This window comes from Euprymna scolopes, chromosome 21 (genome assembly GCF_053919585.1).
Source record: "Euprymna scolopes isolate OS-2025 chromosome 21, ASM5391958v1, whole genome shotgun sequence".
Lineage (NCBI taxonomy): Eukaryota > Metazoa > Mollusca > Cephalopoda > Sepiida > Sepiolidae > Euprymna > Euprymna scolopes.
The window spans coordinates 87,093,426-87,105,674 of NC_136502.1; the positions used below are offsets into that span (position 1 = coordinate 87,093,426).

Genomic DNA, 12,249 nt, shown 5'->3' on the forward strand with positions numbered 1-12,249 from the left:
AATAATTTCAAAATAATAGCGTTAATATTTCAGCGTCCCAATTGTTCTTTTGGTTTTTGTTTATTTTAAACCCTACTCTTCCCATGTTAAATAATAATGTCGAAATAATAACGTTAATATTTCAGCGTCCCAATTTTTTTGTTTTTTGTTTATTTTAAACCCTACTTTTCCCATGTTAAATAATAATTTCGAAATAATAGCGTTAATATTTCAGCGTCCCAATTGTTCTTTTGGTTTTTGTTTATTTTAAACCCTACTCTTCCCATGTTAAATAATAATTTCAAAATAATAACGTTAATATTTCAGCGTCCCAATTTTTTTGTTTTTTGTTTATTTTAAACCCTACTCTTCCCATGTTAAATAATAATTTCGAAATAATAGCATTAATATTTCAGTGCGCAGGTCATGCATGCATGCGCAACCGAATGTTGTAAACCGGAAAGTGGGTTACATACATTGTTACAAGGTCATTTGAGTTTTATAATTATATAGATAATATGTAATTTTAATAATACACAAATTGTAATATATATAAAAGGAAAATCACTTTTCTTTACTGATGGTCTGCTTTTCAAAAGAAAGACAAGAGAGAGTTAAGCTAATAGCAATTGACCACTGAAAACAGAGTTACTTAACTTCTAAACAAAAGCTTACAATTGAAATATACAGGCTTAGAATGAGATATACATAGTTCAGCAAAATATGTCAAATGAAAGAGCTCCAGATTATCAGCATTATGGGACCGTCTGGAAAATTTCAAATAGTTATCCCCTTTGGGGATGAGCATAATTTTTTGAAACCCAAATCAAATAAGGGAAATCAGAATGAGTTGCCTCCCTTTCATCAAGTTTCCCAATCATTACTTGCTTGTTCTTCATATTTGGTGGAAGGTGTATTAAATCCTATCCCCTCTTATTCGGACACTCTTAGTCCATTTTTTTTTAAGAATCTTCCATAGAACGTGAAACAGAAAGTTTTCTTTCCCTAGATTCTATTGGAATCAATGAAAATGCTAAACTGTCTTCATATGATGAAGCGAAAATAGCTGAATTAAAAATAACCATCGCACTAAAAGATAGAAAATATTATGTGGATCTGCCCTGGGACTATGAAAAGTTTGCTTGCGTAGACTCTAATTACGTGCCTTCCCTGAAGATTATGCAGAGTGTGGGCGTTTCTTTAGAGAAACAAGGTTTATACAACGAATATTTACAAATGTTCGAAGATTATGAACAAATAGGTATTTTTTTTTTTTTTTACATAGTGATCACCACTTATCAAGGCCCGGAAGCCACTCAGGGATAAGGGTTATTGCAAGTACATTACGTTAGTGTGGAGATTTGATGAAGTGTTTACTTAAGGGGGCGGTTCATTAGGAATTTGTTAACGTTGGACTTGAACACATCCAAGTTGTAGTCCGGTGGGAAGCAGGCAGACGGAACAGAGTTCCACAGGCGTGCAGTTCTAAGAAAGAAGCTTTATTCATGGAATCCGCGTTTTGATTTCGGCACAGATACAGAGTGGGGGAAATTTTTCACAGTTGATTCAGCTAGACGGGTGTTTTTCGTGAAAGATTGGCGAGGGGGGACCAGAAATTGGAGTTCAGACGAGCACCTGCCATGGAAATAACGTATCATTGAACCTTTCTGTTACTCTTGATGAGTATGATAAATGCTGTTGGATTCCTCATAGACCCATTTTTAAGGAGGGCCTTTGGGTTACCACTAAAAGCTGTCCTGTTTTGAATTGTTCTTTAAAAAAACAGGGAGGGAGGGTTCAATTAACAATGCAGCATACACTGGTGTGAACTTAATAGCACAGCTGGTTGACTTATTATTGACCTTCAGAAAAAATAACTGTCATTTTGAGTGACCTCCGTAAGGCTTTCTTACAAATTCGCCTGTGTACTGAGCAGAATAAAAGTAAATTGTTTTTTTTCTCCAAATAAATGAGAAATTGTGCACCTATAGGTGCAATTCAATCAGTTTTGGCTTCAATGCCAGTCCCTTCATCTTGAGTTCCATACTCAAACGTCATACTGAGAAATATGACTGATAAGTTTTCTTCCGTAGTGACCAATTTTTATGTGGATAATTTGGTCACCACTGGGCATGATTATGAATCCCTCCTTGCGGTGTATAATACAGTATGTGAAAGATTAAAGTATGCAGGGTTCGATCTTCAGTCCTGTAATCCCAACTGCACAGAACTGCAGAACAAAATGATAGAAGATGAGTCTATCACTTCCCCTCTTCCTACCTTTGAAAAGGTCCTGGAGTATCGTTATTCCTCTAGTCTAGACACAGTTAGACTGGCTCTTACCGTGATAGACACAGAAGTCAACATGAAATGTGGATTTCTTTCTCAAATTTCGAGTATCTATGATCCTTTATCTTTACTGCTCCCCATTACTATTCAGGGCAAGATCCTGGTTAGCCAACTATGAAAGAGCAGCCTGTCCTGGAATCTGGAATAAGGAGATTCCTAAAAATTTTACTACAGTTTGGCAAACTCTTGTCAAAGAGTTAAACAAATTATGTGACTTCAAGTTCCTCAGACGTGTGATGATAGACGACTTCCCGGCGGAGTTTATATGCTTCTGTGATGCATCTAAATTTGCAAACCGTTTTTCCCTTTATGTAAATAAAGAACAAAATGCTCCCCTTATTTGCTAAAGCGAAGGTGGCTCCCATTAAACGTAAGACCCTTCTTACCTTAGAACTTATGGTTATTTATCTGGCTCTTAAAGTTGCCCTTAATGTGCTAAAGGCTTTGGGGTAAATCAATATTCATTCCATTTTTTTGTATCTGATTCCCAAGTGGCCCTATCTCGGGTTTTAAATAGAAAAGGGACTAAAAAAAACATGTAAAAAAATGGTAGATGATTTCAATCTAGAATTCAAAATCCACCCTCAATTCAAATATGTTCCTTCGTCCAAAAACCCTGCAGATTTGTTAACTAGAGGCCTTACGACCTCTAAGTTTGAACAATTATTCAGTTTTTAGGTACACGGCCCCGATTGGTTAAATCGACATACCATTGACTGGCCAGTGTCTCCTTTGCCTTATTTTAATGACGTGAACAAAAAAATCATATCATGTATGTTCTTCGATAGTCCCTGTACTGATGAGCACAGCTTACCCATAAATATCACTGAATGTTCTTCTTTGACCAGGATGATTAATGTCCTCGAGCAGGTGTTAAGGTTGTGAGATAAGTTGAAGCACCGAAACACAGACATCAATCATAGAGCTAAATTATTGCTCTTTTCTTATATGCAGAGGGAAGAATTTCCTTATGAATTGGAATACTTGAGTCAACCAACTAATAAGGCTGTTCTTCCAAGGGTATCTGCTCTTGGCTTGTTTATCGATAAGGACGGTCTGATGCAAACAAAGTGTAGTATTCAGAATTCTAACATCCACCCCTTAAATGTTAAATTCCCTATACTTTTAAGGAAACATCATCGTTTGACCAAATTAGTAATCAAAGAGGGACACTTAAATTTTTGCCATCTAGAAACCAATTCAACTCTTTCAAAGTTGAGGTTATCTGGATTTTGGATTCCCTAAGGGAGGTAATCAGTGAAGAAAATTCTATACAATTGCATTATTTCTAGAAAAATTAATTCGATGCCATATAAGACCTCCTCGGGTTCTCAACTGCTAATTTTTTCCACCCTTTTCAACAAGTGGGTGTTGACTTTACTAGTCATTTTTTGGTAAAGCACAATAACGATGATGTAAAAATGTACGTCTTATTGTTCATCTTATTGTTCTGCGTGCCGTACATCTGGAGCTTTTACCGGATATGAGTACTAGATCCTTTATATTAGTGGTTATTAGGTGTACCAATCTGTTTGGTGTCCCTACACATATTTATTTGGACAATGTAAAGACCTTCTTGGCGTCTGGTATCTTGTTATCCAAAATATTCGTTTCAGACGAAATCTAAGAAAATTTCAGGTCGACTTCCATTAGTCATCTCACCATTCCTCTTTATTCGGTTGTGCAAGGAGGAGCATGGGAGAGGATGATAAAGACAATCAAACAATGTTTAAAGAAATTAATAGGTAAAAAGAAAATCTGCTATTTCGACTTCTTAACTATCCTTACCGATGTGAAAATGATCGACCGCTAACCAATATTACTGCTTCTGAAAGGGAGGGGGGGTCAATATTTTAACCCCTAATCATTTTCTACAAACTGGGTCGCAAATACTACCAATCCTTGTTTGTTGATAAATAATTATGGATCAGACGATTTGTGTCCTGATCCTCTCAGTCGTGCTAAACTTTTGCAGTCTCTGGAATTGAGACATACACTTGTGCCCGATATTATTCATACCCCACCTTGAAAATTGAGTTTATTATGTGTAACTTTGTAAGAATTTATTGTTTACGTCCATATTGATACATATTCTTAATAAACCTCTTCTGATCATTTTCATCATTTTAAAATCTCGGGATACTTGTAATAAAAGAAATATACAGCTATTTATAAAATCTGCAATGTTCAAAAATAATCATACCCCCTTATTTTTTCAGTATTAATCGAATTTCTGACTGTTTGTTTCCTGTTTGATTCTTATTTTGAATGCTTTTATACAACCTTTGATTAATTTCATTTCGTTTTTTGCATTTTTCAGAAATTAAAATCATATCAACTGAAAACCAATAAAAGAATAAAAATTATTAGAATGGGGAAGAAAAAAGAGCTTAGTAATGATCTTAGGACTAAAATTGCGAATTCACATAAGGATGGTTTAGGTTACAAGTCAATTTCCAAGAAATTTGAGGTCCCTACAGCAACAGTACAGAGCATCATCAAAAAATTCCAGAGCCACCACACAACAAACAACTTGATTGGTAGAGGAAGGAAAAGGAAACTGTCTGCTAGAGCCACCAGGAATATTGTAAGAAGTGTTAATGCAAATCCAACCACCACTACTAAGGACATTTTAGAAAATCTGGAGTCTTCTGGCATAACAATATCAAGGCAAACATTGCAAAGGACTCTGCATGAAAATGGTCTGAAAGGAAGAAAACCAAGAAGGACTCCATTGCACACCGGAAAACACCTTGCAGCACGTCTAAAGTTTGCTAGGACCCATGTGAATTCTCCAGAGTCCGTTTTCTCAAGTATTTTGTGGACTGACGAAACAAAAATTGAATTGTTTGGCCATATGGATGCTTCTTACGTTTGGAGGAAGAAAGGAGAAGCTTACAACCCAAAGAACACCATACCCACGATGAAACATGGTGGTGGTAGCCTAATGTTTTGGGGCTCCTTTTCGGCTAGTGGTCCAGGTAGTTTGGTCAAGATAGATGGAACCATGAAGAAGGAGCAATATTTGGAGATACTCCAGAAAAACATTAGACAGGATGTGGAGAATCTCCATTTAGGACCAAACTGGGTCCTTCAACAGGATAATGATCCAAAACATACTGCCAAAATAGTCAAGAAATGGTTTGAGGATAATCAAATTAATGTTTTGGAATGGCCTTGCCAGAGTCCCGACCTGAACCCTATCGAAAACCTCTGGCACATATTGAAAACTGAGGTTAAAAAGCAGAAACCTAGAAATTTGAGGGATTTGGAGAACTACTGCATTGAAGAATGGTCAAAAATCAGTGTTGATGCTTGTAAAAACCTTGTTGATAAATATCCAAAACGGTTACAGGCAGTTATTAAGAATAAAGGGCATGCTATTGACTATTAGTAAGAGAGGTATGAATAATTTTGAACTAGTGCCATTATTGTTTTTCTTTGTATAATGTTTCAAACTTGCATAATTTATTTATTTGTTGAGTTTAAATTAAATGCCTATGCTTGATTTATTGTCTGAAATCCCTTTAATATTGTCTACCTTCTGGTTTGAGCAATATTCTTATAGAAATCTCAAAGATCCGAGGGGTATGAATAATATCGGGCACAAGTGTAGATATATTGAAAAATTCCTAAAGATATGGCACAACAATTACTTGTGCTATGCCAATATAATGGCCGAAAAACTTTAGCTCATGCATATATTTTCTAGAGGATGGACCAGATTTGCATCTCTCCTCCTTGAATTTATGGACTATTTAATTTAAGGGCGATTGGGGCCCTTTTTTCTCTCCTCTGAGAGACTTCTACCCAACTAATTAGGTTTCATCCCTTGATGTAATATAGTCTCCTTTAAATCAGCTAATATTGTTGATATCATAATTAACTATTCAACAGAACTAACCGCCTACTCTATTGGAATCATAATTAAATGGATCTTTTACCAAGAACTTTCAAACTCTACTCAGTAGAGATTTAACTAACACTTCTTATGAAGCATCACTTACCAGACTCATCCGAGATACAAAATGATGCAATGATTTTGCAACTTAGAAGAAAGACGACTGGTTTTATAATACCGGGTAAGTTTGCCTTTAATTCGTTGTGTCAATTTCTTCTCTGCCAGTTAATTCTAGTTTTGTGTGAGATTAAATTTTTCACACTTTAAACCAAACAAAGCAACTTTATTATCATTATTATTTATGGTAAATTTTTACTTTCTTTCCACTTTAACAATTACCTTTAAAATGACGACTTTTAAAGGTTTTCGGGTATGCTGAAAACGAATATCACATTTAAATTTGGCGCAAACACATAGTTTTTCTGGATATTAAGCGTCAAAAACATCATGCATACAAAATGGCCACCAGTGATAACATGAGAAACTACATTGCTTAATATCCGAACAAATTACTTGTTTGCACCAAATTTAAATGCAATATTCGTTTTCAACATATCCGAAAACTTAAAAGTTGTGATTTTAAGGATGCTTGTTAAGGTGGAAACAAAGTAAAAATTTACCTTAAATTTGGAATGGGTTTTTTTTTTTTTTGATTTCTGGTTCAATTAGGGCAATTGCTCTTGACATATCAAAGGCCTTCGATAAGGTATGGCATAAAGGCCTACTTCACACGATTTCCAGCTACGGTATAACTGGAAATGTTTTCTCACTCATTAAATCATTTCTCTCTGATAGGCTCATAAGAGTAGTGGTTGATGGGCAGAAATCAGAGGCCCACAGTATTAATGCTGGAGTCTCTCAGGGGTCAATCCTGGGCCCAACTCTCTTCTTGATCTACATCAATGATCTCCCAAAACACATACTAAAATCATTCGTTGACACCTATGCTGATGACACAACTATCTATGGCAACACATCAAAGGCCGTAAATGACAATGTTCTCTCTGATTCTCTCTCCTCAGATCTTGAGTGCGTGGCAGAGTGGGGGAAGAGGTAGCTGGTTACTTTTAATGCATCTAAGACCAAGCTCCTATCATTACATCATAAACGCTCTGATTCCCATCTGGCATCAATTGAAATGAATGGCTCTCACTAGGGGAGGCTCCATGTTTTGATAAGCTTCTGGGTTTGACTTTTACTCCTGATCTGAAATGGAACACATACACCAAGTCTGTGACCAAGGTAGCTGGGAAAATGGTGGGATCCTTCTACCGCTCCAGAAGATATCTCACTAATGATGCAATTCTCTATCTATATAAAAGCCAAGTACGTCCACATCTGGGCAGGAGCTGCAAAAAACAGCCTATCCTGCCTTGACAGAGTACAAAATAGACTCCGTGGCTTGGTGGTGGATGCCCTTTTCTCTTTCCTGCAACTTCTCTCCCACAGAAGAGACGTTGCAAGCCTGTCTCTGTTTTATCGTTATTTCCATGGCAAGTGCTCGTCTGAGCTCCATTCTCTGGTCCCCCCCCCTCGCCAATCTTTCACGAAAAACACCCGACAAGCTGAAACCACTGTCAATAATTTTCCCCACTCTTTATCTGTTCCTAAATCAAAACGCAGATTCCATGAACAAAGCTTCTTTCTTAGAACTGCACGCCTGTGGAACACTGCTGCAGTGCTGCTTGCCTGTTTCCCTCCCGATTTCAACTTGGATGTCTTCAAGTCCAACACAAACAAATTCTTGATGAACCACCCCCTTAAGTAATGACACTTTATCAAATCTCCAATACTAACTATTACTACGATACTATCCCATTGATTATTGTGCACACAATAACCCTTATCCCCGAGTGGCTTCTGGGCCTTGATAAGTGGTGACCTCCATGTTAAGAAAAAAAAAGAAAAAGAAAAAAAAGGGAAATATTTTGTCTATTTCAATTGTTGAATATAAATCAATTTTCCATATGAACTAGTATCCTTCTTTCAAATCAAAAATTCAATATTGTTTACATAACACATTGTTTTCGTATCTGTGAGTGTAATAAAAATAAAATAATGGTGCTGCTACAGAATTTGAATCGAATCGAATCAAACCGACTTTTCCCGAACTGAACCAAAAACTTAGTTCAGGGTCACGAAAATTTGGTTCAAATTCTGCAAAAGTACAAAAATTTTAAACAAGTAAAAATATTTGGTTCTTAAACAGAATATTGCTTCTTTTTTTTTACGATAGGATTTTAAGCCAACTTCAATCTATACGGTATCTTTTTGTTTATTAAATTGTTAGGTGAAAGTATAGCATAGTTATAAAACGCTCTCATAATAAGAACAGGTTTCTAAATAATAACGGTATTATTTCAGCACGGTTCGTAATCTGCATAAGTACAAAATATTTTTAGTGGAAAAAAATAAAATAAAATAATAATCAATGGTCTCCAGAGATTAAATGGTATTTTTTACGAATGCCTCAGCGTAGTAATGTTAAGAACGGCTTTCGGAATAACCCCCTCCCCAACCTCCTCGTGTTAAGAACGGCTTTCGAGGTTAAGGATGTCTATTCCGAAAGCCGTTCTTAACATGGAGAGATTGGAGTGTTTATAATACAGTGGGGCAGGGGCAGGGCAGGGGCACGTCGTAAAAAATTTACCGATTAAATGATGAAATAATTTCATTGAAATTAAAGTTAAATTCTCACCATATAAGTAAATTAGAATTTTATTAAACAATTTTCGGTACTCATGCAGAGAGTGATCCGTGCTGAAATAATAACGTTATTATTTAAAAGGCCATCCTTAACATGGGGAGGGGAGGGGAGGTGTTTTGTACCTATTCTGTACTTTAACCTTACAATTGAATAAAAAAACAAACATATAAAACTTTAATTAAATGTGGAAATATGATTTAAAAAATAGCGCGGATCACTCTCTGCATTAGCACCCAATTTTCAAAATAATATATAAATAAGTTCATTCTTTTTTTTTTTTTTTAATATTGGGGACTGCCGACTGGGGTACAAGCTCTTTTAAAGATGTTGAGGGGAAATTTTAGGTATGGGACTGTTTCTATTTTTAACATCATTTCTAGTTCTTAAAATGCAAATGCACTTTGTAACCTTAACAAAAAATGATCTGTCTTTCTTTCTCTTTTCCATGTCGAAAAAAGAAACGCTTTTATTTTTTATTTTTTTACGGTAGAATGATTCTGGTCAATTAAACTTTTTAAAAAATCTCTTTAAACGATTAAAATGTGTTTAAAAACACACACACACACATGGTCTGGGAGGTGTGTTTAGTCACGTGAACGCAAGCATGGCTTTTTCATTAATAGTCATAATGTTCGAAAGCGTTCGGACTAAATAAATGGCATAACTTATATATGGTCTGGAGTGCTTATTTACACCGGTGATCTTTTAAACCAACGCATTTCAGGTGAAAACATTATTACGTACTTAAGTGTCACGGCGAAATTAGTATAAATTACACAAAAAAATGACCCAGTAGTAGATGTGCAGTTGCAGTGTGCACGCACGGCACGACTTTAAAACTCTATAATTCGATCGATAAATTTTAATTTTACTTGTAATTATTTTTTCTACTTGATCATTATTCGCAATTTTTGGAATTTATACTAATTTCAACATGACACGTAAATACGTAATGTTTTCATCTGAAATGCGTTTATTAAAAAAAAAAAAAAAAAAAAGGGTACTTGCGCACTTTTGCCACCGTGCTGAAATAATATTTAGAAAGCCATTCTTGACATGGAGAGGGGAGGGTGTTTTGTAACTATTCTGTGCTTCCATCTAACAATTAAAAAAAAAAAAAAGATATTGTGAAGCTTGAATTTAACCTGATAAAACTATTTAAAAGTAGCGCGGTGGCAAAAGTGCACAAACGCTTAAAAAAATCATCACCAATGTAAACAAACACCAAGCATGGTCGTGTTTTGTCTCTCAGTTATTACCCTATCCTTGTTGTGGTTAGTTTATTGCATATTGACAGACCTCGTGTCAAACGAGAGTAAATAAATATTTGCTTTCAGCTTCAGTTTACTTTAACTTGCATCCCGCTGCGAGGAAAATTAGACATGAGGTCGATTTATAGTGGGGAAATCAGTTTTACCCTCCCCCAACTGGGGAATCCAGATCATCCCTTCCCCTAAAAAAAAAAGGGGGGGGGGCACTTTGGATCAGTGTAAAATTTATCTTGATCAGACCTGTCGGGATTCCCCGGTGGGAAGGGGTTCAGATGAGATAAACCAATCTCCTCCCGAATGAGGAGATAATGCCTGGGGGATGACGTCCCAAAACTGATAACCAACTCAGCTTCAGTTTGTAAGAGATTCGTGATTGTTTAAGGATCGGAAATATGGGTCAGCATCATTCCATTTCCGATGGAAAATAACGAACTTTCAGATAATTCCGTTTCTTTTATACAAGAAATTATTTTAAAATAAAAATATAACAGTAATAATATTCTCGATATATTCGCTTTTTTTGAGTTTTTTTTTATAGATCAATTTTATTTTTTATGTTTGAACTATCGATTGCGAACGATTTTATGCTTTTAAAATGTTAAACTCATTGATTCATTTTTATCGGAAAAAAAAAGAAAAAATAAACATTTTTTTTTCGACTTAGCTTATTTATTTTCAAAATAAAATAAATTTTCGATCAAAAGTTATAAATTGTTGGGGGGGGGGGGATAACACGCAAAAAAAAAAAAATTAAAAAAAAAGGACATTTCGGAAAAAAACAAAAAAAGGGATCCCGAAATTTGGAGTAATGCAAAAAAGATGGAATGAAACGGATTTTATGATGATTCATATGGAAAAACAACTCGATGATGAACAAGACATTAGTTTTTAGATTATTTTCCTTCCCTTAGAAATTTAATAACTTTTTTTTTTCTGTTTTTTGTTTATTTGTTCAATAATCGCTAGAACATTTTAAATTAGATTTTAAAGAAAGTCGTAAATTCACAAACGGTTTTAAAATCAGACATTCTCCCGTTTTTCAGCGCTGAAAAAAAAAGGGTTCGAATTTAGGGATCTGTTGGGGGTTTTGAATTTTAATATAAATAAAATTCATTTTGTTTTGCTTATCTTTCTTTCTTTTTGTAGAAACTCATTATTTACAACACACATCTTAGAAATTTGACGATCTTAAAGAGTTAATGTACTTGAAAAATAATTAAATACAAAATCTTAACGATTTATTTAAATAATAAACTTATTGTTTCAATTAAGAGAAAAATATGTAGATGCAACATATTAATTGAATTTTTCTTTCACAAAATTTTATTTTAAAACATATAAGCACCTTTTTTTATTAAAGTAAACAAAACGCATTTAAACGGAGGCATATTAAATGTTTAAAAATAAAAAATTAAGAACACCTTTTTAAAAACATAACACTAAAATTAAAAGTAAACAATTCTTAGCGGTGTTTAAAATAAACATTAATACTTAAAGTGATGTAAATAAAAGTATTAAAATAAATAATTATATATGTATATATTTTTAATGAAATAATAATGCAGAGTTCCTAAAATGCGCCTTCCAAACAAACAAAAAAACTTATTCGATTCATGCAACTTTTAAATAAAAGTGTCAAATAAGTAAATAAAAGTTTACTTACCTTACTATTATTATCATTTATTCTGACGATTTTAGGCCAATTTTTGTTTTTAATTTTTGGTCCCCCACTTAAAAAAATATGAACTCCCTTTTCCCAATAAACAACGCGTAAAGTGAGTGACGAGAGAAACAGCGGGCAGGAAAGAAAATTAGCGTAAAAAAAAAAAAAAAATCTTTTTTTTTTTTCTTTCTTTCTTGTTTTTTTTTTTTTTTTTTTAAATATATATCTACATATAAAATTAAAATAAATAAAAGCAAGGAAAACACCAATCAAAGTCAATAATCATAGTATATAAATCTATTTTGTATATATAAAGTAATTTAATTTATCTTGAGTTTATTTCTGAAAAAATCAGATTCGTAAGAACCGCGAAAATATA

At 34.3% G+C, this 12,249-nt stretch overlaps 1 protein-coding gene across 1 annotated transcript in view; it reads right to left on the reverse strand.

Moving 5' to 3' along the window:
• LOC145242543 (uncharacterized) overlaps window positions 1-11,994 on the reverse strand; it is a 51,692-nt gene extending 39,698 nt beyond the window's left edge. Inside the window, exon 1 of the mRNA XM_080105629.1 lies at window positions 11,871-11,994. The gene's annotated coding sequence lies outside the window, so the exon portion shown is untranslated. The remainder of the gene's footprint in view (window positions 1-11,870) is intronic.
• Between the last annotated feature and the right edge of the window lie 255 nt (window positions 11,995-12,249).